Source organism: Taeniopygia guttata, chromosome 17 (assembly GCF_048771995.1).
Source record: "Taeniopygia guttata chromosome 17, bTaeGut7.mat, whole genome shotgun sequence".
Taxonomy (NCBI): domain Eukaryota; kingdom Metazoa; phylum Chordata; class Aves; order Passeriformes; family Estrildidae; genus Taeniopygia; species Taeniopygia guttata.
Genome location: NC_133042.1, coordinates 4,147,192 through 4,172,127, shown reverse-complemented (window position 1 = coordinate 4,172,127; position 24,936 = coordinate 4,147,192). Strand labels below are relative to the sequence as shown.

Below are 24,936 nucleotides of genomic sequence, written 5' to 3'. Positions count from 1 at the left end.
TTAATCTCCAAGAAACACACATGCGGCTTGACCCAGACACATGCATGTTGTATTTATGTGTGTGATCACCCTACAGGGTTTTTGGTACCTCTCAGGTGTTATCTGACTGCAGGAATCCCCTAAGTGAAGCATATTTAGAGCAGTGAAAACACCCTTGCCCCAAGCCCAGCTCCAAGGAGGTTTCCCTGGAGCTGGGGAGGGGCAGGGCAGCTGCTCTGTGCTGCATGACATGCAGGTCCTGTGCCTGAGCAGCATGGGAAGGAAAATCTGGGAGGTCTGTGCCTGTGGCTGACAGCAGCAGAGGATGCTGACATGGTCTGGGAGCTCCAGGGGGAGGAACCCCCAGGCTGGGGGTGTTATTGTACATTTCATACAGCAAATCCCATTGCAGTGGGTGCAGTGAGGATCACTGCAGCCAGAGCAGGCAGGGAAGTGAGCCAGTGCCTTGTCCACAGCAGCATCCTGCCTGCACTGCCTGAAAAACCCACCTGTGAATGAGGCACGATCCTCTCTGGCAAGGCCATTGCTTCTGCCAGGCTTTCCATTAGCTGGGGAGCCATCCATCCCAGGCAGCATTACAGGGAAGGAAGGCAGGAATCAGGGGAGTTAGCGAGTCGTGGGCTGTGTTTGGTTAAACAGTGTCTTCAGGCTTCAAAACGAATGCATATGGAAGGGGGTGTGATGTGGGGACACTCAGCTTCCTTCCTCCGAGTTAATTAACCTCCCTCACCTCCGTGCTGTTATAGACACAGGCACTTCTGCTGCATATGTCAAGGGCATAATTAGCACAGGCTGAGCAAACCACACACAGGATGGAAACGTGCCTGCAAGATGGACACAAGTGACAGCCAGGCACGGGCAGGGACAGCCAGCCTGGGCACAGGGACCCGGCCTGGCAGGAGAAGATCTGCTGCTGGATGGAAAGATAAGGGCTGCCCTCTCTCCATCTCCTTCATCTGCTGCCTGTAGCCACCAAAGGAGAGCAGATCCACTCCTGGGGGATGGCAAGGGTTAGGAGCAGCTCAGTGATGGAGAAAAGCCTTCCTCTATTTTTATTCATTTCAGAGCCTCAGTGTCTTGGTGCCCAACCTTCCTCCCTCATTCAGATCCTCAGGGGACCCTTCTCTGTCACACAGGAGAAAGTCTGCACCCTCCCTGCCCTCTCTGCAGCTTTGCCCAGCCCTCAGCTCCCAGCAGCTCTGCAGCACACACCCCCAGCAGCCCCAGTTCCATATTCCCACCCCTCGGGGTACTGACATCTCTGCTGCAAGGAGAAGGAGCCCCTTTGGCAAGGAAGGCTGAGGAAAACACTGATGGGGGAGCTGCCCTGCGGGGATGGATCCTGGGAGCTGTCCAGCACTGCTCACACTGCTCATTGCACGGGACCAGTGCCCCTCTCTCCTGAGTGAGTGCATCCTTCCACACCTGATCATCAATTCCATCCATGTTGGCTCCTGTTCCTCCATCCCCTTTGTTTATTATTTTTCCTGATTGTTGGAATTTGTGGGTATTGGTGATTTTGAGATTGTAGAAAGTCTTTGTTTTTTTGCCCCGCTGCCAAAGAAGAAGCCATAATTCGTCTGTGCTGTTTCAAGGTTGTTTATTCTGTTTATCTCTAACATGTTCTGCTGCCCTGCCGCAGCTCTGTCCTGCAGGGCAGCGTGTGGGGCTCTGCCCTCAGTGGGATGGTACAAACATTAAATACCACAAACTACCTGTGCTGTATTTACAATAATGTGCCAATATCTGTCACCTACGTTGAACAGTGTGTCCCCAGCCTAAACCAACAGAAAAATGCCAACCAGTGAAACATGGAGGGCATGAAGAAGGAGAAAAGGACAAGACACACCCAATTTCCTCCATCTTGTCCCCTCTGAACCCCTAATCTAGAATCCTAAAATTTTACTTTTGCACCCGTGTCACACTTAATTATTACTCATATCAAACACTCAAAGCTTGTAATTCATCCTGTAAGATTGAAAACTCTTTTCCATGGACAGAGATCACAGCCAGTGTCTCTGGGGGCTCTGTCCAGGGGAGTTCCTGACCCCTGCCAGGGTACCAGACCTGCCAGGGCAGCCAGAGGGAAGCCCTGGATTCCCACACCTGATACCCTCTCCCCCAGATTTCAAGCATCCTGGGGTGACTCTGCCCCACAACTGAAGATCCTCAGGGCTAGCGTTGTGCAGATCCCTGTGAGTGGAAGATGTGAGAGGAGCAGAAATCTGACTGTTCCCTGCAAGGCCTCCCCTCTTCTGCAGCTCCCAGCTCCTGGCATTGCCTCCTCCCTTCTGCCCAGAACCACAAAACACACATGCAAAACATCCCCAATTCTTAAATGTTGCTGTTTTAGAGAAACTTAGTGCTGGTTCCAGCTGCAGGCACTAAATCATGCCTGTCCCCTGGACGTGTGCTGAGGAAGGGAGGCCGGTGATGAATGGGGCTGTCCGTACTTACACTGGGAGCAGCACAGCTGTGTGAATCTCACTGTGCAACCAGGACTCTGGGCAAACTCGGCATCCCCCCTGCTTCCTCCCCTCCCAGTGACAGTGACTGATTGTCCACTCCTGCACAGCACTGCCCAGCACCAGCCAGGGCTCCCAGCACCTCCGGAAAGTGAGGAGGAGGAGGGAACATAACCCTGCAGTCATCAGAGTTCCTCATTTCCTTGGCAAGCCATAATTCCTGTGGTGACTTTGCAAACAAGCAGGCCACAGACAAAAAAGAGAAGTGCTGGGGGATTGCAAGGGAGAGGGGGGAGCAGAAAAGGTAGCCTGGATTTTTCCTGCAAGGAAATGCAGCCAAGATGTTGAGTACCTGTAGCACTTTTCATCCTTCAGACAAATTCTCCAGGTAAATATTGATGTCCTAATGGGAGTGTAATCAGACTGCAGTTCTCTGCTTAGAGCTCTTGGACTGGGGGTTTAAAAGAGCTTAAATTGTTGGCAAGGCTTAGGCAATGTATGGACAACCCACCCAGGCTCCCCACACCTTTTTCTACTGTTTTTGCCCAGAGCAGCTGTAGCTGCCCCTGGATCCCTGGCAGTGCCCAAGGCCAGGCTGGACAGGGCTGGGAGCAGCCTGGGACAGTGGGAGGTGTCCCTGCCATGGCAGGGGGTGGAATGAGATGATTTTTAAGGTCCCTTCCAACCCAAACCACTGCAGGATTCTGGGACTCTGTTTCATGCCTGCCTTGATGTATGTGGCTGCTGCCTTCACTTGGTGATCCAATCCCAGCCCTAAGGAGACAAAAATATGCAGTTCTTCCAGAAGATCTGGATGCAATCCTGCCTCTGAACTTCCCTCTCTCCTAGCAGATTCCAACACTTCTGGACATTTCACTTTTCCTCATAATCCACAGGAAAGTTTCCAGGGCTGATCCTGGTCTGTCAGGGACTCCACTGCAATTCCCACATCTCAGCAGAATGCTTTGCTTTCACCAAACCACCACGTTCTGAGAGGAAAAATAGGAGAGTCCCAAATCAGTCAGAACATTTCTGATCCTCTCCCCATTCTCCTCGTTAGCTGATGGAGATGTGCTGTGTGCCAGCAACAGAATCATGGAAAAGGGAATGAGCTGTAGGGCTCACCCCACACACCTGGAGGGGAAACAAAGGGCTAAAGAAGGGAAGATGTTGAGAAATGACCTTCATCTAGAGCTTTGCATAAAAAGATTTAACTCAGAGCTGGAGGATGAGTGGCTTCACTGCACAGAGGAGTCCTGGGAATGTGTCTGAAGAAAGTCCTTTGGAGAGGTGACAGCATGGGAGGCTCTTACCTGCTCTAAGCAGACCCAGGTGAAGAGGAACAGGTGAATAATCCATTTGTACAGGCAGCTCCTGGAGCAGAGCAGAGGAAGGGCCACCTGGAGATCCCAAACTTGGCATAGGTCCCCTCGAGGCAGGGTTAGGCCCACGGGTGCCATCCACACCTGGAGCCATCCCAGTCCAGAGCAGTTCAAGCTGGAGATGGACTGAAATCCAGGGCTCTGCAGTCAGAGGCACAACTCCTCCCCACCATCATGGGCCGAGTGACTCGCTGAAGGGGGAAAAGAAAGAGCTGCAAATGGAAAATGGCATTTTCAATATGCTGGAGTGTCTGGGGAGGAGAAGGAAGGTAGGCTCAAGGAAAGGCAGTGAGAAGAGTGGCAGGGAGCTGGGAATGGCTCCTTGCCTTATTCCTATGCTGCTCCACTCCACACTCAGATAAAGTGGTCCCGTCTCTCCAGCCTTCTCCTTTCTAGTCACACACTCCGTTGGTTAATTCTCTCCTCGTCGAGATCAGAGATTAGATAGAGCCTGGATTTATAGCTAGTGAAAATAAAAAGAGCTGCTCCTATCAAGGATTCAAATGATTAAATATCCCACCATAGAAATACTTTTAACTTCACTTACAGTACAATTTCACTTACAGGCTGATGCAGTTGACAGCACGAACAAAAGCTGCTTGAGTAATATGGGGCCTGAAGAGAGAGAGAAAGAAGCTGGAGGAATGAGAACAAGGGATAGAGACAGAAATGGAGGGAGAAAGAGAGAAATGGGATTAGATAGTGAGATGTAAAGAGAGGAAAGGAAAGGCAGGAAAAGAGAAGTAAAGAGGAGGTTGGTTCTCTCTGCCTGCAGCATTAAAAGTACAAGAGCTAAACCAATTAAACAATGAAAGGATAGCAAAGGATTAAATGAAGGGCTATGTAAAACAGCTCCTCTAATCCAGCTCATTTACTTCTCTTTATTCTCCATTTCCTTCTCATGTTGATCCTCAGATTCAACAGCACCAGACTCACTGTGCCTCGCCCCCGCAGGTCCTGCTGGTGTGCCCTGCGTGCTCCTCCTGCCCTGCCCCTGCCAGGACCACCCAGCCTGGGACAGCAGAGCTGAGCAGGGACACCACTGGCCCAGGGATGCTCCATGGCAGAAGGAGCCTGTCCTGAGCTGTGGCCTCACCCAAGGCTGGGCTTCTACTCCCTGGCCAGGGACAAGCTCAGCAGAGCCTTTCTGTGGAGCAGGACTGCCCCACCATCCCTGCCAACAGCTCAGGCACTGCTCCCCTCCAGGTGCTGCTGGAGAGCCCCATGTGGACAAAGCCTCTGGGATGCTGTGGTGACCCTAAGGACAAGGAGGAATTTTCAGGGCAGTTTCTGCTCCTGCCTTCCCTGTGACTCCCCTTTCCCTCAATCCCTTCGTTTTCACAGATGCACAGACACGGGAGGTGTGGGACTGGGAGCAGCCTCAATAAATAAACCAGGATTTCAGTCACACAGGATTTCTGCAGCCTGCCCAAAGCACAGGTTCCAGCATGGCAAAGAGCATTTCCACTGCCTGTGCCATGGCTCTTCCATGCCCTGCTGATGCTGGGCTCCCCCACAGCTCCCCCCACGTGCTGTGTGGGTCAGGGTGTCCTGCACAACCACAGCACTGTGGGGAAGGTGACCTGTGGCTAAAATGCAGCAAGCAGGACATGGATGGGGACAAACATCACTCACCCACCTTCTCCTCTCCCCCCTCTTTCTCCACTTGTCTGATGGCCAAGAATTGTTGTTTCTTTTCTGGTTCCTTCCCACAGTTCTGATCTCAGCCTCAGGGAGAGCAAAGGGAGCGCAGAGCGAGTCATTTGGGGAGGGACTCTGGGGGAAGTGTGGCTCCCTGGAGGAGGTTATCTGTGCCTGGTCACTGTCTGCAGGGATGCAGTTCTATTTGGAAATTACTTTTTTTCCCCTTCAGCACTCCAGAGCTACAGATCATTTGAATTCACCCTCTCCTTTCCTTTCAGGAGACAGAAAGGCCCCAGCCGTACTTGAAATGAGACAGATGCTTATGAAATTGTGGTTTTAAAAGCATTTTTCAGTTCAGTTCTCTCCTTTTCTACACACAGCAGTCCAATGTGAGCTGACTAATAAATGCATTATCTTTTTTTTTTCTTTTCCCTTTCCTAGGAGGGTTTGATATGGCAGCTCCATAGATCAGCTTGGTCTCCAGGGATATTTCTGCCCTAAACAAAATGGAAATTATCTGCCCCCTCACAAGCCCTCAGTGACTCATACAGTAAAGAGAACCCATAAATATTTGGGTAATTACAGTCCGTTCACCTAAATTCCATAAGAGGCAGAGCACTTTCTTACTGGGTCCTTAAATGGCTGCTGTGTGCTGCTGTTCCCAGCCCTGGCTTGCCATGAGCACCTAAAATGGTCAAGCTCCAAAGGTCTTTTCCCCAGCAGCCAGCAAGGTTTGGGAATGCTGCATAGCAAAAGGATGAAAATTGGGTAATGAATAATAAGTGACATCATGAAATCACAGTTTGGGTTGGAAGGGACCTCAAAGCCCATCCCATCCCACCCCTGCCATGGCAGGGACACCTCCCACTGTCCCAGGGTGCTCCCAGCCCTGTCCAGCCTGGCCTTGGGCACTGCCAGGGATCCAGGGGCAGCCACAGCTGCTCTGGGCACCCCGTGCCAGGGCCTCACACCCTCACAGGGAAGAATTTCTTCCCAATATCCCATCCAAACCCACTCTCTGTCAGTTTAAAGCCATTCCCCCTGTCCTGTCACTGCATCCCTTGTAAATAGTCCCTCTCCACATTTCTTTAGGGCTCCCTTAGGTCCTGGAAGATGCAATATTGCTTCATTTATTTTACATACAGAGCAGGTGCCTTTTGTCTCGTGGCCCATCATGAGTCACCAAGACCCCTGTGCAGCCAGCTCCTGGAGCTGGAGATCAGAGGATCCCTGTCCCTGGAGCCAGGCTTGGCTGGAACCTGCTGGAGCCAGGCCCTCCAGTGCAGTGACAGCCCTGGAGATTAATGCATTCTATAATGATATTATTACTGCGATGGTGTTCATATTTTACTGCTTGTTGTCACCACTCTGCGAGGCAGATCCAGCTGCACATATATCTGATCTGGATGTTCTGCAGCCTGTTCTACCTTCCCCAGGATGGTTACACCAGGCTCATGCTACAGCTGTTTGCTAAAAATCACCAGAGAGACCAAAATGGGGAACACACATCTCCAAAATAATGGTTCTGTGAAGGTCTGGGCTGTTTTATTTCCTCCCCTCCCTCCCTGCCTACCTCCTCAGGAGGGTTACAGGATGTGCAAGAACCTTTTTAAAAGACCCTCCTAGAAATCAGGATGTCTGGAGCCACCCTGGCTGCACTCCCCAGCCCGCTGCTGTCACACTATGACACGAAATAACTCAAGCACTCAAAGATTGAAAGAGCAAAAGGAAGTAACTTTTTTTTTCTGACCTCACAATATATTGAATTCCAAAAGTGACAGTGGATTGGAGGATGGAATTGCCACCTCTCCAACCACACTGGTCAAACCAACAGTCCATCAATTCCCTCCTCCCACAGAGAAGAATGCAAAACAATCATTATTTACATAAACAGTGTGTGAAAAACTCCAGTAGAAATATGTAAACATCAGAAGGCATAGAAAACTTTCAAAAGAACTTCAAAACTTTTAAAAGAACAGGGTGGCACTCTGACCCTTCCCAGGGCTCTTCTCTGCCCTTTGATGACCTCTTGCAGCACAGCCACGGGGACAGGACAGTCCCAGTTCCCTTTGCCCAGCCCATGGCAGTCAAAGAGACACTGAGTGGGTTTGCATGAAGTGTTTTACCTCCTTGACTTCCCATATTCCCCAAAGAACCCCTCCTGTGTGACACCAGCAGGCCCCCAGGGACCATCTGGAGAGCAGCAGAGTCCCTGCTGCTGCCCGAGGAGGGGTGGGAAGGGCTGCAGGAATGGCTTTGGGCTGGGCTAGAGGGGAGCTCCCACAGGAGCTGCTGACTGGCAAGCCCAGCGTGGCAATGAAAAGCTGTTCAACCTTTTTTCCCATCAAGGGCAGCCTCCTGTCTCCAGAGTTAACTGAGCCCAGCTCCCTCCAGAGCAGGTTTGAGCAATCCTAGAGCCTGGTATCAGACCTCATCAGTCACAAACTTTTTATTCCAACCTGTTTTATGAAATGCTTCATTTTCTCTTTTTTTCTTCCCCCCTTCCCTTTTCCTCCTGCTACTTAGGATTTTTTTCTCTCCTTGCTATGGGTGATGGTGCTTCTAATCAGCACTTTCCATGTCTAATTGCCTTATTGTGAGCTTCTCCCTGAACCTGTCAGACACCAGCTCACACTTCTTGCTTTACTTGTCACAAGAAAAATTGTTCTTTTAAATGTGCCTGGGAGAGACACAAGGACATGGAATGCTCCAGGGAGAGAGGAGGATGGAGGAGTGACTAACTGCAGTTACTCAGTGCATGGGATTTCTACAAGCTGCCCCTCCCCAGCTTACCTGGAGCTGCACAAACACAGCAAAAAGACAATTCTCTGTCTCAAAGATGTCGCAGTCCAAAGTCTGTTGACACTGAAAAGTCCCTGTGGAAGTTGTGCCTGTTGTGATTACAGCACAGGATGAGTGGATTACTCAGTGAAACAAACCATCCATGGCAGGAGGGATTATTTTGCATGTTAGAGGGAGATCTGGGGATTTTAAATACTAATACTCCATTAATGATTAATGTATCTCTTGCATATGAACCAGCTTGATGACCTATTCCCTCCCTGCCTCAATCACAAGCAGAGAAAAAAAAGTTTGTGTGTTTTTGCTGCACCAGATTTGCATTCACGTGAGAAATTCCTGTCCTGTTCACAGGGCTCTGAATTCCACCTCCCACATTCAAGTCCTCTGTTACCCACCCAAATTAGATTATTTGTGAAGCAGATGGATGCTCACCCCTGGTGCTAGCAGAACACTCTTCCAGGCCGAGGTATTTGTGGTTGTCATCTCCTGATAAGAAGATAACAGTGTTCCCCCACTGACACATGAGCTTCAGTGCTGGCAGAGCTGCCAGAGAGATAGAGAGGGGGTTATGTGTTTGTGCAGCTCAGCTCAGAGCTCCCTTGTTAAGATAAATTATGACCTTGGTCTCACCTCCACCTGCTCTGTCTCAGATTAAGCAGGTGACAAAGCTGATGTCACATCTCCAGGTTTTGCCTGAAGTAATGTGGATGGTTCCACTTCACGGCAGTTATATGATAATGGTGACACATTGGTCTTGTCCTTTACGCTTATTCCCATGAGATTTTCTCTGTGAGCCACTTCTGCCCAGGGTCCCTCTCACCTCCTCAAGAATTAGGGGGTGAGGTTTTATTCCCAGTATTCCCATCTTTATGCATCTGTGCCTTGCTTACGTATAGCAAAAATGCAGCAGACCCTGACTCAGGGAAGAAATGATGATGTCTTCTCCAGATCAGAAGGCTGAAGGATAGCTTTATTAAAACTATACTGTATTACATTAATATACTATATAAAGAGATACTATCCTATTCTACACACTTACTTCTTACTTACCTAACCACAAACTCGTGACTCTCTGCTGAGAGCCCAACCCAGCTGGATCCATTGGGCACTGAACCCAAACAGCACCAGAATCCAGCCCAGCCATCACTGCAGGTGAACAATCTCCACACCACATTCCACATGGGTAAAACAAAGGAGCAGAGATAAAGATTGTTTTCTCTTCTTCTCTCTGTGCTTCTCCTGAGAGACAGAATTACATCTCTCTGTCCAGAGAATGTGAATGTCACAGCTTTCACCTGAAGAAATCACAGCAGTTTCCTTTTCCAGCTTCCTCTTTGTGTTGAGGAGGATTTTTTGGGGTGGGGCTCAGCGAGGCCCCCATGGCAGTGGCATTTTCAGAGCCTGTTCTTGGTAACATTGGCAGGAGAAGGTGTCCAGGAGCTCTCAGGGGCCAGTGATCTGTTCTTGCTTTCTCTCTCCTGGGGCAGATTTTCAGAAGTTTCCCCAAGTTCTCCTCTACCTGCTGAGGATTTTGTGGCTTTCTGACCCGCTGCAGAGCTGGGAGAGCTGGCTGCTGACAGGTGAGGTGGTTACAGAGCAGCTCTGACCTCCTGGGAGGCACAAGCACAGAGATATTTAGCAGGGCACAATCAGAGGGCAAAGCAGAGACGGGGAGAGATTGACTGGGGGCCATGGGAAGTGACAGACCTGTCAAAAACTGGCCAGAAACCGCACATTTCAATATCTGTGACTCCCAAGGACAAAGCTAAGGCAGTGTCTTCTCCTTGTCTCAGAAAATTAATTTAGAATAAAAAGTGTGGAGAATTCCAGGGGAGGGAAGGGGAGGGAAGGGAAGGAAGGAGAGAAGGAAGGAGGGAAGGGAAGGAGGGAAGGGAAGGGAAGGGAAGGGAAGGGAAGGGAAGGGAAGGGAAGGGAAGGGAAGGGAAGGGAAGGGAAGGGAAGGGAAGGGAAGGGAAGGGAAGGGAAGGGAAGGGAAGGGAAGGGAAGGGAAGGGAAGGGAAGGGAAGGGAAGGGAAGGGAAGGGAAGGGAAGGGAAGGGAAGGGAAGGGAAGGGAAGGGAAGGGAAGGGAAGGGAAGGGAAGGGAAGGGAAGGGAAGGGAAGGGAAGGGAAGGGAAGGGAAGGGAAGGGAAGGGAAGGGAAGGGAAGGGAAGGGAAGGGAAGGGAAGGGAAGGGAAGGGAAGGGAAGGGAAGGGAAGGGAAGGGAAGGGAAGGGAAGGGAAGGGAAGGGAAGGGAAGGGAAGGGAAGGGAAGGGAAGGAAGGAAGGAAGGAAGGAAGGAAGGAAGGAAGGAAGGAAGGAAGGAAGGAAGGAAGGAAGGAAGGAAGGAAGGAAGGAAGGAAGGAAGGATTTTCCTTCTTGTCTCTGTATCCCAGTGGGATCATGGTACAGAAGTTTTTCCCAGGAGCAAAACTTCTGCTTCCTGCCTTAATACACAGTTAAAGCTCCCAAAGCTGATGACAGCATCCAAAGTGATTTCACCTTTAAATCCCCTCCTGCCCAGGAGGACACCCAGCAGCCTCCAGCCCCATCCCCACAGCTCCTGGGAGCAGTCAGGGTGACACCCAGCTCCTGCCATGTTCCACCAGAGTCATGTGAAATAAAACAGAGCTGAGTTTGGCTTTTTTTTCTGATTAGGCCAATAATTCTTTTGCTGCACTTTTCAAATCCCTGGCTGCCTGCGCGTGGGATACAAATGACTCCACCTATGCATTTCATGGCATTTGTGAATCATTAGGCCTCACTTAAGAGGGTTTACATCACTCCACGCTCATCTTTCTCCTCCTAGCCTAATTCTGGGCTTTGGCCAAATAGCATTTAGGCTTCACTTCCATCCTTTTACCTTCTTTATGTATTATTGAATTATTCAGGCACTTTCCATTGGGATGAATTGGAAATACACAATGGAAAATGCAGTTCCTCAAAGGAAAAATATACATTTGCTGGAGTTGGTTTGTTTATTTGGAAAAATAAACATGCAGAATAAACTTTCAGGCAGAAAAAAAAGACTGATTAAAAACAGAACCATCGTTTGAATGTTTCAATCTTCTAAATGCTTTGCTTGAAAGCAGTCAAACAAAATAATGAACCTATTTTAGTTATGACACACTGAACACTGCCTCATAAAAAATTGGGAGCTGGACACCTCTTCTCCAGCTAAGATCTCTGGGGAGGAATTCTTCTTGTACTCGTGATTCACAGTGTATCAGGCTCATTGCAGTCCTCAGGATATTTTTTTGGGGTATTCTTTGGAATTCTATTTTTGCAGCAAGCTGGGATTCTACAACTCCACTAAAAAATGCATCACTAAAGACAAAGAGATGTTTAATGCTGAACTGTATTGGAACATTTCAGGGACATTCAGGAAATCAAACCAAAATATTTCATTTCATTTGGTGCTGTTTTGGTTTGTTGTTTATTTTTTCCCCTTTAATGTTTCAAAAGTGGAAATAGTTGCAATGGAAATATTAAAATTTCAGTGTTTTTTTTTCACTTTGCAGCTTTTTTTTTTTTTTTTAGATTTCCTCATCTATAATAAATGTCTAATTAAAATTTTTATTGTAAGCCAGGAAAAAAAAAAAACTGGGCTAGAAACTCCAAATGGAGCTCTGTGCTGCTCTTTCTGATGACAGAAAATGAAGACGCAGCAAAAAGAAGAATTGGAGTGAGACTCTTTTGCCACATGTTGATCATGGTGGGCTCACAATAACGAATTTAGGAGGAATTTTGGGCAGGTGCAAAGCAGGGATCATCACTGTTTAGTCTGAGAACAGAAGCATCACAAGGACAGTCCTGCCTAGAGAAGAGCAGCCTGAAATTTCAGCTGTGCTCAGTGTTCCAGCTCCATCTTCACTGAGGTTTTGGCATTTCCATCACAAGTCCCTGGTGCTGGGATAAAAGCCTGTCCCACTCCAGTGATTCCTGGGGAATTTTTTTCCATTTTTGAGATGTGGCTGGCAAAATGCACCTCATGATCCCAGAGAAACGCTGAATCATCCTCACCTGGTCCCTTCTGTATCTCACTTATCCCTCTTCCCACCCTGGAAACTGATAAATGCAGAAGGATTCTGTGCCCTCTGTGCTTTGGGGGATTTTTATCACCAGCAGGATTCATATTGATTTTGAACCAGTCTTGTTTGCCTGAACTCTGGAGCTGGCAGGCTCTGGACATCATTTCAATCTGTTCAGCACTCCCGGGGGTAGGGTGGCCTCTTTTTATTTTTAAGGCATGTAATAAAGAACAAAATTAATTCCACGTCTGATTTATGCCCAAAGCCACCATTCTTTGTTCTTCCAGCTGAGATTTGACTGGATTTCATTAGTTTCTTTCCCATAGAGGCAGATAATTTTCTTCAGGTTTAAGTTGGAGTGTTTCCGTGTTTGTCTAGGGTTTGGGGTTATTTTGTTATTATTGTTAAATAGCTGAGAAAGAAATTCTATTCTAATATTTGTCTGTATGAAGCCATTCAAACAAAAACAAAGAACACACCTTTTTAAAGTCAAAACCACAAAAGTTTTGCATAGATAAATCTGTCCCATAAGTCTTTTCTTTTGCTATTTATTGACTCTCCTGTGTCATTAAAAGGTATTGTCATTAGATGCTTTTGGCACATTTATAACAGACCCAGCAAATTATTTACTCACTCACTGCCTTGCAGACCTGCATTTTCTAACAATTCCAGCTTAGCAGCTTTCATCTAAAAAAAAAAAATAAAACCAGAATAGATATGCCTGGATGAGCTGGCAAATGCCTTTCCTACCTGATGCTTCCAGAAGGAAAGAAAATATTCCTCCCCGATCTGTTGATCCCACCTTTGAGAACAGACTGGCTTAAGGATATGGCTGGGGTTGGCAAGGCCGGGCTCTGGGAGGAGAGATAACAGGGACAAAACGACACACACCAGGTTATCAGAGCTGAGCCTGAGCACAGCCTGCACCAAAATCTGACTCCAGAGTGAGTCCTCACTACTCCTGACTGCTTAAAAGGAGTCTGAGTGTCACCCTGGTGAGATGGAACTGAAGAAAGGGACGGGGGCAAGAGGGAGAGGAGAGGAGAGGAGAGGAGAGGAGAGGAGAGGAGAGGAGAGGAGAGGAGAGGAGAGGAGAGGAGAGGAGAGGAGAGGAGAGGAGAGGAGAGGAGAGGAGAGGAGAGGAGAGGAGAGGAGAGGAGAGGAGAGGAGAGGAGAGGAGAGGAGAGGAGAGGAGAGGAGAGGAGAGGAGAGGAGAGGAGAGGAGAGGAGAGGAGAGGAGAGGAGAGGAGAGGAGAGGAGAGGAGAGGAGAGGAGAGGAGAGGAGAGGAGAGGAGAGGAGAGGAGAGGAGAGGAGAGGAGAGGAGAGGAGAGGAGAGGAGAGGAGAGGAGAGGAGAGGAGAGGAGAGGAGAGGAGAGGAGAGGAGAGGAGAGGAGAGGAGAGGAGAGGAGAGGAGAGGAGAGGAGAGGAGAGGAGAGGAGAGGAGAGGAGAGGAGAGGAGAGGAGAGGAGAGGAGAGGAGAGGAGAGGAGAGGAGAGGAGAGGAGAGGAGAGGAGAGGAGAGGAGAGGAGAGGAGAGGAGAGGAGAGGAGAGGAGAGGAGAGGAGAGGAGAGGAGAGGAGAGGAGAGGAGAGGAGAGGAGAGGAGAGGAGAGGAGAGGAGAGGAGAGGAGAGGAGAGGAGAGGAGAGGAGAGGAGAGGAGAGGAGAGGAGAGGAGAGAAGAGAAGAGAAGAGAAGAGAAGAGAAGAGAAGAGAAGAGAAGAGAAGAGAAGAGAAGAGAAGAGAAGAGAAGAGAAGAGAAGAGAAGAGAAGAGAAGAGAAGAGAAGAGAAGAGAAGAGAAGAGAAGAGAAGAGAAGAGAAGAGAAGAGAAGAGAAGAGAAGAGAAGAGAAGAGAAGAGGCTGGGGTAATAAGTGAGGACAATTAAATTGATGGGGGAGAAGCATCATAAGGTGAAAGCAGAACTGAGTTTAACTCAGACTTGAATGCTCCTCTATATGACAAGACCAACCCATCCTTGATGTTCTTATGGGCTCCACCAGCCAGAGAAAAGATTTTGATCATGCTTTAAGGAGCCCAAGGCAGTGTGTGTCCAGCTGGTAGAGCTCAGCCTGCAAACTGCCACTGCCAGAGCTCAGTGGAGCTCATGGCAGAGCTGCCAATGCAGGAAGGAATTTCATAGAAATCCACAGTTTCTTAAAGTTCCGAGACCACAGCTTGCAACTAATTATAGAAATAAATAACTAGTGAATGGATCCATCTGTTCTTTATTTGGCAGAGCCTTTCTTCTTTGGGAAATTAGCACACCTGCAGCCTCTGTGTCTTCCTGAGGATGGGTCACTCTGCGCTCCAAGCCACAGATGAATTGCTGGAGCACAGGCAACCCTCTGGAGATGGTGCTGCTCATCCTGCCTTCTCCTCACCCTCAGGGGAGAATTATTCATATGCTCAATTGAGTTTCATTAGTTACTCGGGTTGAGGGGAAGCAGGGATGAGGAGGTACAGATAATATCTATTTATTATATTTACTAAATAGATTTTATCTCCACAGTTTGAACCTCATTAGCAGCGCAGAGCTCAGGGGGTTTGGCTCCCCAGACAGGTGCAGGTTCCCTGGCAGAGCAGGAGTCAGAAGCTGTGGGATAGACATCACCCAAAAACATCACCCAAAACCAGACAACTCAACACAAGGCTGCTCAAGTCTCCAGAGGAGGTTAAATCAGGGCATAACGTGGGAAATTCTATTTTCTCTCTCTTTTTCCTGCCTGCTCTCATATTTCCCTTGGTTTAATCTTTGGCATTGAGGTGTTCTGTACAGCTACGATCATGGGAATGAATTTAAAAGGATTATTAATTTTGCTCCTTTTTTTTTTTTTTTTTTTTTGGTTTGACTTTTAGCTTATGTTAAAAATATTTCAGGTCTTTAGAGACATAATTAGACATATTGTCCTTACCCAAATGCCAGATAATTTGTACGCACTTGAGGTAAATCTTTTGCTGGAAAAGTAGGCAAATATTGAAGTATGTAATGAAAATGAAAGGAAGCATGAATTTAAAAAAAAACACACAAAACTATTTTAAATCTTTTAAATTACTTTCTCTTCTCCCTCTCATTAGTAAATATTTTAGTTATTCTTACTCTGAACAAATCCTCCTTTCAGGGTTTCTGTGTGTCTTTCTCCCTCATTAGCATTCTTTTTTTTTTTTTTTTAAATAAGTCATAAAGACCTGGTTATTTTCAAAGTTCACATCTTACACACGATGCAGATGCAGGGACCAGAGAGAGAGGCAGCAACATTGTTAATTCATTTTGGGAAGGGATTTTTTTTCTTCCTACCTTTAGATGAAAAGGAGTTTGCTTTTGGCTGAAAACATTCAAAGTAAGTGCAGCACTTTGGGAAATAGCACATAAAGCGACTTTTGAGGGAGGAGAAATGAAAAGCGTGGAAAAGTCGAACGGTGACAGAGGTAGTCAGAGAATTTACAAATTATTTTCTCTGACAATGTAGACAGCTCCAGGAGGCTGCCTTCTCTTTCAGGATAAAGTCACTTGTCATTCCGTTAGGGAAAGACAAGGGATGTGTCAGGAGTTATTTGAAATGTAAAGTATTGTTTTTAGCTTCTTTCTTGCTCATTATTGTAGTAGCAAAGTGCTCTCTCTGTGCTGATGGAGAGGCTGAGATTGCAGCAGGGACCGAGGGCTGCAGGACCAAGGGGGCTCAGAAATTCCCAGGGCTGGGATAGACCATGGAGAAAAAAAGGATTTGAGGACCCAGAAGATTGAAGATATGGGGCAAAGGAGTAGGTTTGTACCAGGAATGAGGGGAAATGGGGGTTATGGGTAGCTCTGTAATGCTGATCAGCTCAGGAAGGACAGTGGGGAAGGGGGACAGCCCAGCATCAGGGACCCCCTAAGGACAGGGGGCTGCACAGATGAGGACACCAGGAGATGCTCAAATGCCTATTTGTCTTTTTGTCTATCACAGGGCCCCTTTCTGTCCAAGTCATCTCTGCCTCCTCCTCCAGACCGGGTTCCTTTAGTGCTCTGCCTGTGCTAAACAGGAATATTCTTCCCAGAAAAATCCTGGGTTAACTTTCTCCTGTCTGCACCAGTCCTGCTTGGAAGCATCACGTGAATGCAAAGTGCAGCACAGACACAGAGCAGCATTGCTCTGTACTGCAGGATCTTTCTTCCCACATTCCCTCACCGTTTCAGTCTAATCCAACTATTCAAATGAAAAATCCCCACATTCTTTCTCTGGGCACTTCACATATTCCACCTGCTCATTTCCAATCTACCCTCCCCTGCTCCCGCTGCAAAGGAAGTTCCAAACCAACTTTTTTTTCAGTGCTGCAAACCTTGGCTGCTGAGGGACTCTGGAGCCATGGCACAAGAAACTGCAGGAAAAGCTGGTGTGTGGAGAACACATTCCCTGCTAGTCCCTGGGGTGCTCTGATGTTCCCAGCTATCCCAGCTTTCCCTCTTTAGCCTCCCCCTGCAAGGGCTGCAGTTAGCAGAGCACACCGGTGGCAGATCAGCATCTGGTAACCCGTGGCAACCCAGTTCCTTTAGAAAATGGTCTTCCATAATTCCCTAGATGAGCAGGCCTTTTTTGTCTTGTTGGAAATGGGGGAGAAAAGCAGATAAGAGGATGGAGAAAGGTGCCAGGTGTGTTTGTGTGGAGGGGTGGCACAGGCATCCCTGGGTGCTGCAGGATTTATTTGCTCACCTGTGGGCACCTTTCTCTTTCCAGCCCTCACAGGACCTGGGGGTTTGGATATCCCACCAGCAATTTCTTCCAAATCTCTCCAGAGCAGGCTAAACCTGCAGTGATATGTCGCTATAGGACACGTGAAAGCACCATGCAAGTCACTGCTATTGTAAGGTGAAAAAGAGAATGTTTATTTTCTGACTCCAGCATTTATGCTTTTTTAAAGGTGACAGTGGATTGGAGGGTGAAGGTGCCACCTCTCCAATGACATTGGACATGCTACTAGTACATTAAGTTTTTCTATTTCTATGAAGGAATGCAAAACAATAGGTTGTTTACAGAAAGTTGTGTGAGAAAGTTGTCTAACAGAATGTAAACTCAGAAGGCTTTAGAAAATCTTAAGAATCAGGGCAACAGTGACAGGCTGAGAGGGACAGATGAGCTCAGGCAGAGGCACAGACAGGGCAGCAGACAGAGCCGGGTGTTTGTGCAAGTCGCTGTTACAGGATAAGGCTGATTATATTCCATTCTGGATTTGATTAGATTGCATAAGTAGACAGACCAGCAGAAATGAGCTGCCTGGGAGAGCAGGACATTTAACTAAAGGTCAGAGAAAATTGCCCTGGAAACTGGTAGGTAGAGAGAAGTGTGGAGATGGAGGTGGAGCTGCGCGGGCTGGCTCCTGGTAGAGACACGGGAACAGAGCTTAATTGCTGGAATTTCTGAGAGCTTTGTACAAGCCTCACTCCAGAGGTACCCTACATTAACTCATCTGTACTGCAGCCCTCACACTGCACTGCTCCCCTTCCTCATGGGAGCGCCCCAAAGCCCCAGGGCACAGCCACCAACATTGCCCACACTCCCTGCACAGCCATGAGCATCCCCTGATCACCATCCTTTCTTACATCCAGCTGACCTGGCCACAGAAGAGGGAAAACACAATATTCCACTCCTGCCTTTCACTCCTGGCATGGCAAAACCAGTTAACAGCCTCACCAAAGGGAAATATTTTTCCTGTTAACAAGACCAAAGCTGCAGGGGAAGTGACACTCACAGACTTGTGTTGACAGCACCTGTATTATTTTTAATATATATTTTTCTCCTTTCTAAATTAACTTTTCCTTTAAATATATTTTTCCAGCAGGCCAAATAATTGGATTTTTCTTTGCTAAAATAAGGGAACATAAATTACTCCTGTTGGGTGCAGATTAGGTTATGGGATTTCTTTTCTTCTGTCACCATCAATGCCCCAATGTCAGAGAGCTTTAATATTTAATGCATTCCTAATTAGTCTCCATTGGCCCAGGGCACTTAACAAAACCTGACACCAACCATCGAGTCAAGTTCATTTAGAGAGCACAATTACCCAACCATCATTTCCATAGTGCAGCTGGATTAGCCATGAAATTCCCTTCCCCACCCCCAGCCTCGCTCCCACCTTCCCACAGTTGCAAGCCAATTATGGAAAAAAAAATTAAAAAAAAAAAAAAAAGGAAAGAAAAAGAGGATTTGATTCCAGTGGCAGAAGATACAAATTATCTCATTTGGTCAGGGCAGTGACATTTCCAAGATTCCTTTAATCTCCAGAAGCTGCGCTGCGTTGAGCGGCATTTACCGACGGGTGTTGCTGCTTGTGGCGCTCCTGTTGCTTTGCATGCTCCAAAGATCTGGATTTCATATTTCCCCAACGCACAGGCTGATCACCTGGGAAAGGAGCAGGGGGGGGAAAAGCTCTGGAAATCTATGTAACTTTAAAATATTCTTATTTGCACAGAGATTTGGTTTGTCTTGAAAGACTCAGCGGGCAGGAAGGGGCACAGGCTGGGAGAGTTGGTGATGGCAGAGGCAGCAAAATGAACTGGGCATGAAGGGAGAGCCCAGTTTCACTGCACTCAGCACAACAGCCAGGCTCTCCAGCTTTGGGGACCTACCCCTGGTGTCACCCAGGTGCAGCTCCTGATAAATCAGAGTGAAAGAAGCTCTGAGGAGCTGTCTGGAGTCTCCGACCTTTCGCTGCTGGCTCAGGGGACACAGCAATGCAAAGTTCAGCTGCATGAGTTCCCATCTCCAGAAAGACTTTGCCACAAAGAGCCCTGGGTATTAAAAAAAAAAAAAAAAAAAAGGCAGGAAAGAAATATCCCAGGATTTCACCACTCTAGAGAACAATAATAACCCAAACTCCTCCACTGACAGCCAGAAATGACTCTGTGTGGCAGACTTGGGCTAATAATTATCATTTATGTGGCATGATGTTATGAACTGACCCTTTTTAGGATGTCAGTAACACTGAAACCAAATTGCTTTATGGGGATGTTTCGGCTTGACCTTCATTTTCAAAGGATAACCACAGGAGCTTCTCATGGACAATGGCAACAATTACAGAGAAAGATAATATCTGTAAAATCTGTCAGCCCCATGACTAATTTCAATTACAAAGACAAACACAAAATGCATGTTGCATGCTGAAGAATAATTTAATTTGACACCTTAAAAATGATCAGTTAAAAAATATATGTTATAGGAATTAATTAATAGTCAATACCAGTTTGCAATTGATGCAATTGGGAATGTTTGATCAAACTCATCGATTCCAATGGAAATTTCTTCTCACCAGTACCATATAAATACTCTTTTTTTTTTTTTTTTCCCCAAGAAGAATCACCTAGCTCTGCTATCTGTCTGTATCTGTTCAATATTCAGGGAATAAATCCCTCCACATCTTCTAAAACTTCTTAAACTGAGCACCAAGGAATTCTACTCCAGGAAATGATATTTCTCTCAGTGAGTGAGAAATAACCACTTGTTGTTGATCCTATGAACTCATCTTCATCCTCCTCATGCACAGAGGCAGCAACTGCAGGGTTAATATGGAATATTAACTTGTTAGATTGTTGATCTGCCCTGGGGCCATCAGGAGCTTAAATAGCCAACAGTTAATTAAAAATAAACTGACACTTTACTTTAAGGATAGTTTTAATAACCATTTATAAATGTTACATTAAAAATTCATGCACTGTTATCAACTCCTGCTAAGGATTTACAGCACAATGGAGGTGTCATGAATGTTTTATAGCTTCTGTGGAAAACCTCTTCCTCAACAGACATTTTCAAAGGTCTGTGTGTCTTTCCAGGGCTGCAGCACACACCCTACACATGGAAGCAGCATGGAAAATACAAGAAGATTCCCAAGGTGCCAGGGCTTGAGTTTAGATTTTTCTCTGCAGCCTACATGGCCAACACATCAGAGGTATCAAGTACCTCAAGGAAGTGTTCAAAGCTCCTGATTTCTGCTCTGAAGCAGCACATCCATCCATGGGCGTTAGGAACAGGCACACAGATCTTCCCAGCATGGTTTGCTCTGTCAGAACCCCCAGGAGGGTCACCATAAACAGTCAGGGGCCTCCAAAAGTGTGCAAAATCTGATTACAACTTAGAGCAGGGAAAATAACCTGACACTCTGTCGGAACTCAAAATGTCCCTCATACATTTTTGGATGTTCCAGGCCCAGGTCAGAAGCATTTGAGACCCTGGCAGGCAGCTGGAAACAGCTGTGATTTTGGGTTTGAGCCATGGAATGATTTACCAACCTTGCAGGAAGAACAAGAAGTCACAAAAGTTTAGATATTAGAGTAGAAGTAGTCACAAAGTAGAGGGAAGAATTTTTGAGTGCTGTACAGGGGGGTTTTAACACCTGTACAGGGGAGATTCTACTTTGTACATGGGGGTCAGAGGTTTTAAGATGGAGGGATTTGGGCCTGCCCTGTCCTTCCTCTTTCTCCTTCCTTACCTCCATGTTCTTGGTGATGTTGGCACTCACAGATTGGTTTAGAGTAGAAAAGCACCATTTAATATAGGTAATGGGCATTGGGGAAAAACTGTACCCATGTAACACGTAATGTACCATATAAAAGATAGAAAAGCACCAGTTAATATAGGTAATAGGCATTGGGGAAAAACTGTAACCATGAACACGTAATGTACATATAAAAGACAGCAGCAGCCCTGGGCGGGGAGAGAAGAAGCAGTCGGGAGTCAGAGAGGATGTCAGGGTGTGTGTGTGCCTCTGCCTGAGCTGTGAGCAAACCACAGCAGCCCCAGAAGAAAATATTTTAGATAACTTGCAATAAACTGCCTTGAGACTGAACAGCAGAGACTGCTGAGCCTTTCTTTGGGAGCTCGGCTTGGAGGAAAAGTTTTTTCACAACACAAAGCCACCCCATGACCTAGGGTGGTCTTCGATGATACTCGAGGTAATCTCCTTCACCAGCCTCTCCAAACTCACAAACACACACACACACACAAACACCCTCCCAAACACAAACACCTCCTCCCTGTGCATGGGTACGAGCAGTACATTTTTACTGCTGTTTGCAGCTGAGGAGAGGCAGCACATCTGTTGTGCTTGGAATAAGTGATCTTTGATCTGGAGAACCCTCAGAGATCCGTGCTGTGGAGTCAAGGCTCCCAGTGTTCCCCTCCTGCCTGGCTGTGGCTGCCCTGTGTGGTGGCCCCTTCCCTCCCCATCTGCCAGGAGCGTGACAATCCCTCCCAGTCATGGTGGGCTTGGGCAGATAAACCCATTAATGAGGGGGAGGTGATATCCCAATAGCACATCCTGAAATGATCATGGATAAATTGGTCTGGCTGTCATAATTAGCTATCTCAAAATGAGCTTCCTTTGACAGTGTTGCTGCCCCTTTTTGTTTTAAAACCACACAGGCTCCTCCATGACTGAAGCTGCATGCTGCTGGAAAGCAAATTCAAGCTCATGGTTACCTGCCTGTCTTCTCTCTCATTCTCACAGTGCCATGAGGGCAGGGAGATGCCCAGTGAGGGAAGGAGGAGAGGTGGCTGCCGAGGCCCTGTGTGGCAGCGAGGCACAGAAGTGATTAAATCCACAAGGTGAGGCTCTGACCGCCTCCCCTGTACTTAAGAGCAGCCATGCAAACACAGGTCCTCGCTGGGCAGGCACTGGTGGAGAACAACCTTCAGCCTCCTCAGCCAGCCACCAATCAAACTGGCATTAACCTTGCTTGCTTTTGCCTCGATTTTTTGATTTTTTTCTCCTCTTTTGCTGTGCTTTAGGGGAAAGCTTCTCTGAGAATTGGCTTCTCTGGCATGAAAAAGGTTAAAAAATTAATGAAAATTACTTGGTGTCAGGCAGGTGCCAAGCTCTAATTAGGGTAATTGATAATACAATGTTTGAAGGTAGCAGAAACCCTCGGGCTGCCATGCAAACACCCCTGAGGAGCAGATAAAGATGAAGCAGGCATTTGTCCAGGTTCATTTCATCAAATTTGCACCCTCAAAGGCAGCCAAACCAAGGCTGGATTTTATCCTCCTGCCTACAGCTGAGGTAGGCTCCTGGCAGGATCTTCCAGGCTTCTCCTCTTACTCCCTCTCCAGAGCTAGGGAGGGTGAGGGCAGCATGCCCAAAGTTACACACAGGAAAACCTCTTGGGACTGCAGGAGCTTCTGCCCCTGTGCAGCACCTGGGTGTGCCTGGCCGTGTCCAGCTGCCCTGGCACTGCCAGCCCAGCGTGCCCAGTGCTCCTCTGACAGAGCCAAGGTGAGCAAACGGGCTGATGTGAGTGGCTGGCAGGCACAGGGAGCCTTCAAAATGCTGTCCTCTCCATCCAGCATTCCCACTCACTCTTGCTCTGTGCTGATTTCTGGATTATTTTCCTTCAGGGCAACTTCTCCTCTTTTCCCTCCAGTGACGACAGTTTTGTTCTGATGGAGTTGTGAGGCTCACTAAATATAGTGAAGGGCTGTTTCTGCAAGGACTTCAAAAAGCTTGTGGCGTTTGCTTGGTCCCTTTCATCCTTTGTTGTCCCTGGTTGTGTTGGGCTCCCAACTGCTCCCCTGCCTTATCTGCTCAGATTTCTGCTCAGCACTCTGAGGCAGCACAGTCCAAATCCACATGAGGTGCCCAATCTGAAAAGTGGCACTCCCCAGCTCACACAAATGAACAAAGGCTCAAAGGGACTTCATGTGACACACAGAGACACACAGAGAGACAGACAGACACGAGAGACACACACAGGGACACAGAGACACACACAGGGACAGACAGAGACACAGAGAGATACCAGAAGCACAGAGGGACACAGGGACACACAGAGGGACATACAGAGGGACACAGAGACACACAGAGGGACACACAGAGAGACAGACAGACACTAAAGACACACACAGGGACACACAGAGGGACATACAGAGACACCAGAGACATGCAGAGACATACAGACACACACAGGACACACAGAAACACACAGAGGGACACCAAAGACACAGAGATACATGCAGGGACACACAGAGGGACACAGAGGGAAACACAGGGACACACACAGGGACACACAGATGCCACCATCAAATGCTCCTAAAGAGTTCCACCTGCTGATGCAGGAGGGTGATGTGTCTGTGGATATTCAGAGGATGCACATCCCACTCGCAGCTGCTTGTGGCCACGCTGACTAACCCTCAGAGGAGGTTTTTGGGTGATAAGGAGCACTAAATATCTGTCTCTGCACCCCCTCCACCACACTGCAGAGAACAAGTGCCAATTCCATCCTGCCTGCATGGGAGTTGGGGCTTTTGGCACTGCCTGTCCTTGCAGAGGCCACATCACACCTGTGCAGCACTGCTGTGCACATCTCCCACACCCCCACCCTCCACTCCTTCAGGAGCACAGAAAAAAGTTTGAAAAAGAAAAAAAATCTACAGAGCTTTGGGCTGAAACTGGGCCAGGACATCCCATCCCATCCCATCCCATCCCATCCCATCCCATCCCATCCCATCCCATCCCATCCCATCCCATCCCATCCCATCCCATCCCATCCCATCCCATCCCATCCCATCCCATCCCATCCCATCCCATCCCATCCCTCTCCAGGGTTATTGTACACAGTGCCAGCAGCTCCTGGCAATTTCCACACCATCCCAGCACCCCATTCCTGCTCTGACTGTGCTGCAGCTGCTGTGAGTCAGGAAAAAGAGGTTATTTTATGGATCCAGTCTGTAATCTTACACCAGATCCTGAGAAATTTCTGCCTGCACTTCTGCCATCGAACCAGGACTTGAGATGAGCCTCTACCCAAGCACAGATTCAAGATTTCCCACCCAAAAAAAAAAACCACAGACAGCATTCCCAGCCCCTACCTGGGCCAAGCTGCTCCTTGTGTGATTGCCACAGGAGGATTGCTGCCATGTGTTCACTCACCCAAACCTCCCTGCAGCAGTTTTAATCTAATCCTCTCTGTAACTGCAAGGTGAGGGTCATTTAGAGGTATTTTTCATAAAACAATATCTCAATCAAAATAATAATAATGCAGAAGGAAAAATAAAAAATTAAAACAGACCTGGAGAAGTTGCTGGAGAAGAGAAAACAGGCCTGGATTAAGCTCAGAGGCTTGTCTCCCTCTGCTGGCTCCCAGACAAGGCAGACAGGAGTCAAACTCCTTTTTAAGGAGAAAAACAGTAGTAAAGACACTGTAACATCATCCTTTTTTTTTCTTTTTCTTTTTTTTTTTTTTTTTCACTTTATAAATGAACACACCTCTGAAAGAAACAAAGACACTCTGAAGAGGTTTTATGAAATGTGTATCCAGTTCATTATTGCAAGTTAGGAACCAGCACTGGAATATTCCTACCTGTGTTCTCCTGCTCTTTATTTTATTTTTTTTTTAATCCAAGGTAAGATTGCTTCCTGCTGATTATTTTCCTAGTAATGCTCCTGATCTTATTTTCAAAGCTCCAGCCCTAGGTTTCCATCTGATGTAATTAATGTGCCCTTGCCCCACAGCTCTCCTGCAGATCTGCTCCATCACTGCTGTGCTCCCCTCCAAATCCCTCACCCAGCCTCACAGGAAAAGGGATTTTCCTGCCCAAAAACTGTGGGAAGGCTCTGCCAAGATCTCCTGTAGGACTTTTGGTGTGGGAGGAAG

General features: G+C 47.6%; 1 long non-coding RNA gene across 1 annotated transcript; it reads right to left on the bottom strand.

Moving 5' to 3' along the window:
• Window positions 1-9,242: 9,242 nt before the first annotated feature.
• Window positions 9,243-13,316, bottom strand: LOC140685227 (uncharacterized). The gene is made up of 2 exons (XR_012058526.1): window positions 13,072-13,316; window positions 9,243-9,903 (listed from the first exon to the last, which is right to left on the bottom strand). It is a non-coding gene; the product is annotated as an uncharacterized lncRNA (long non-coding RNA).
• Between the last annotated feature and the right edge of the window lie 11,620 nt (window positions 13,317-24,936).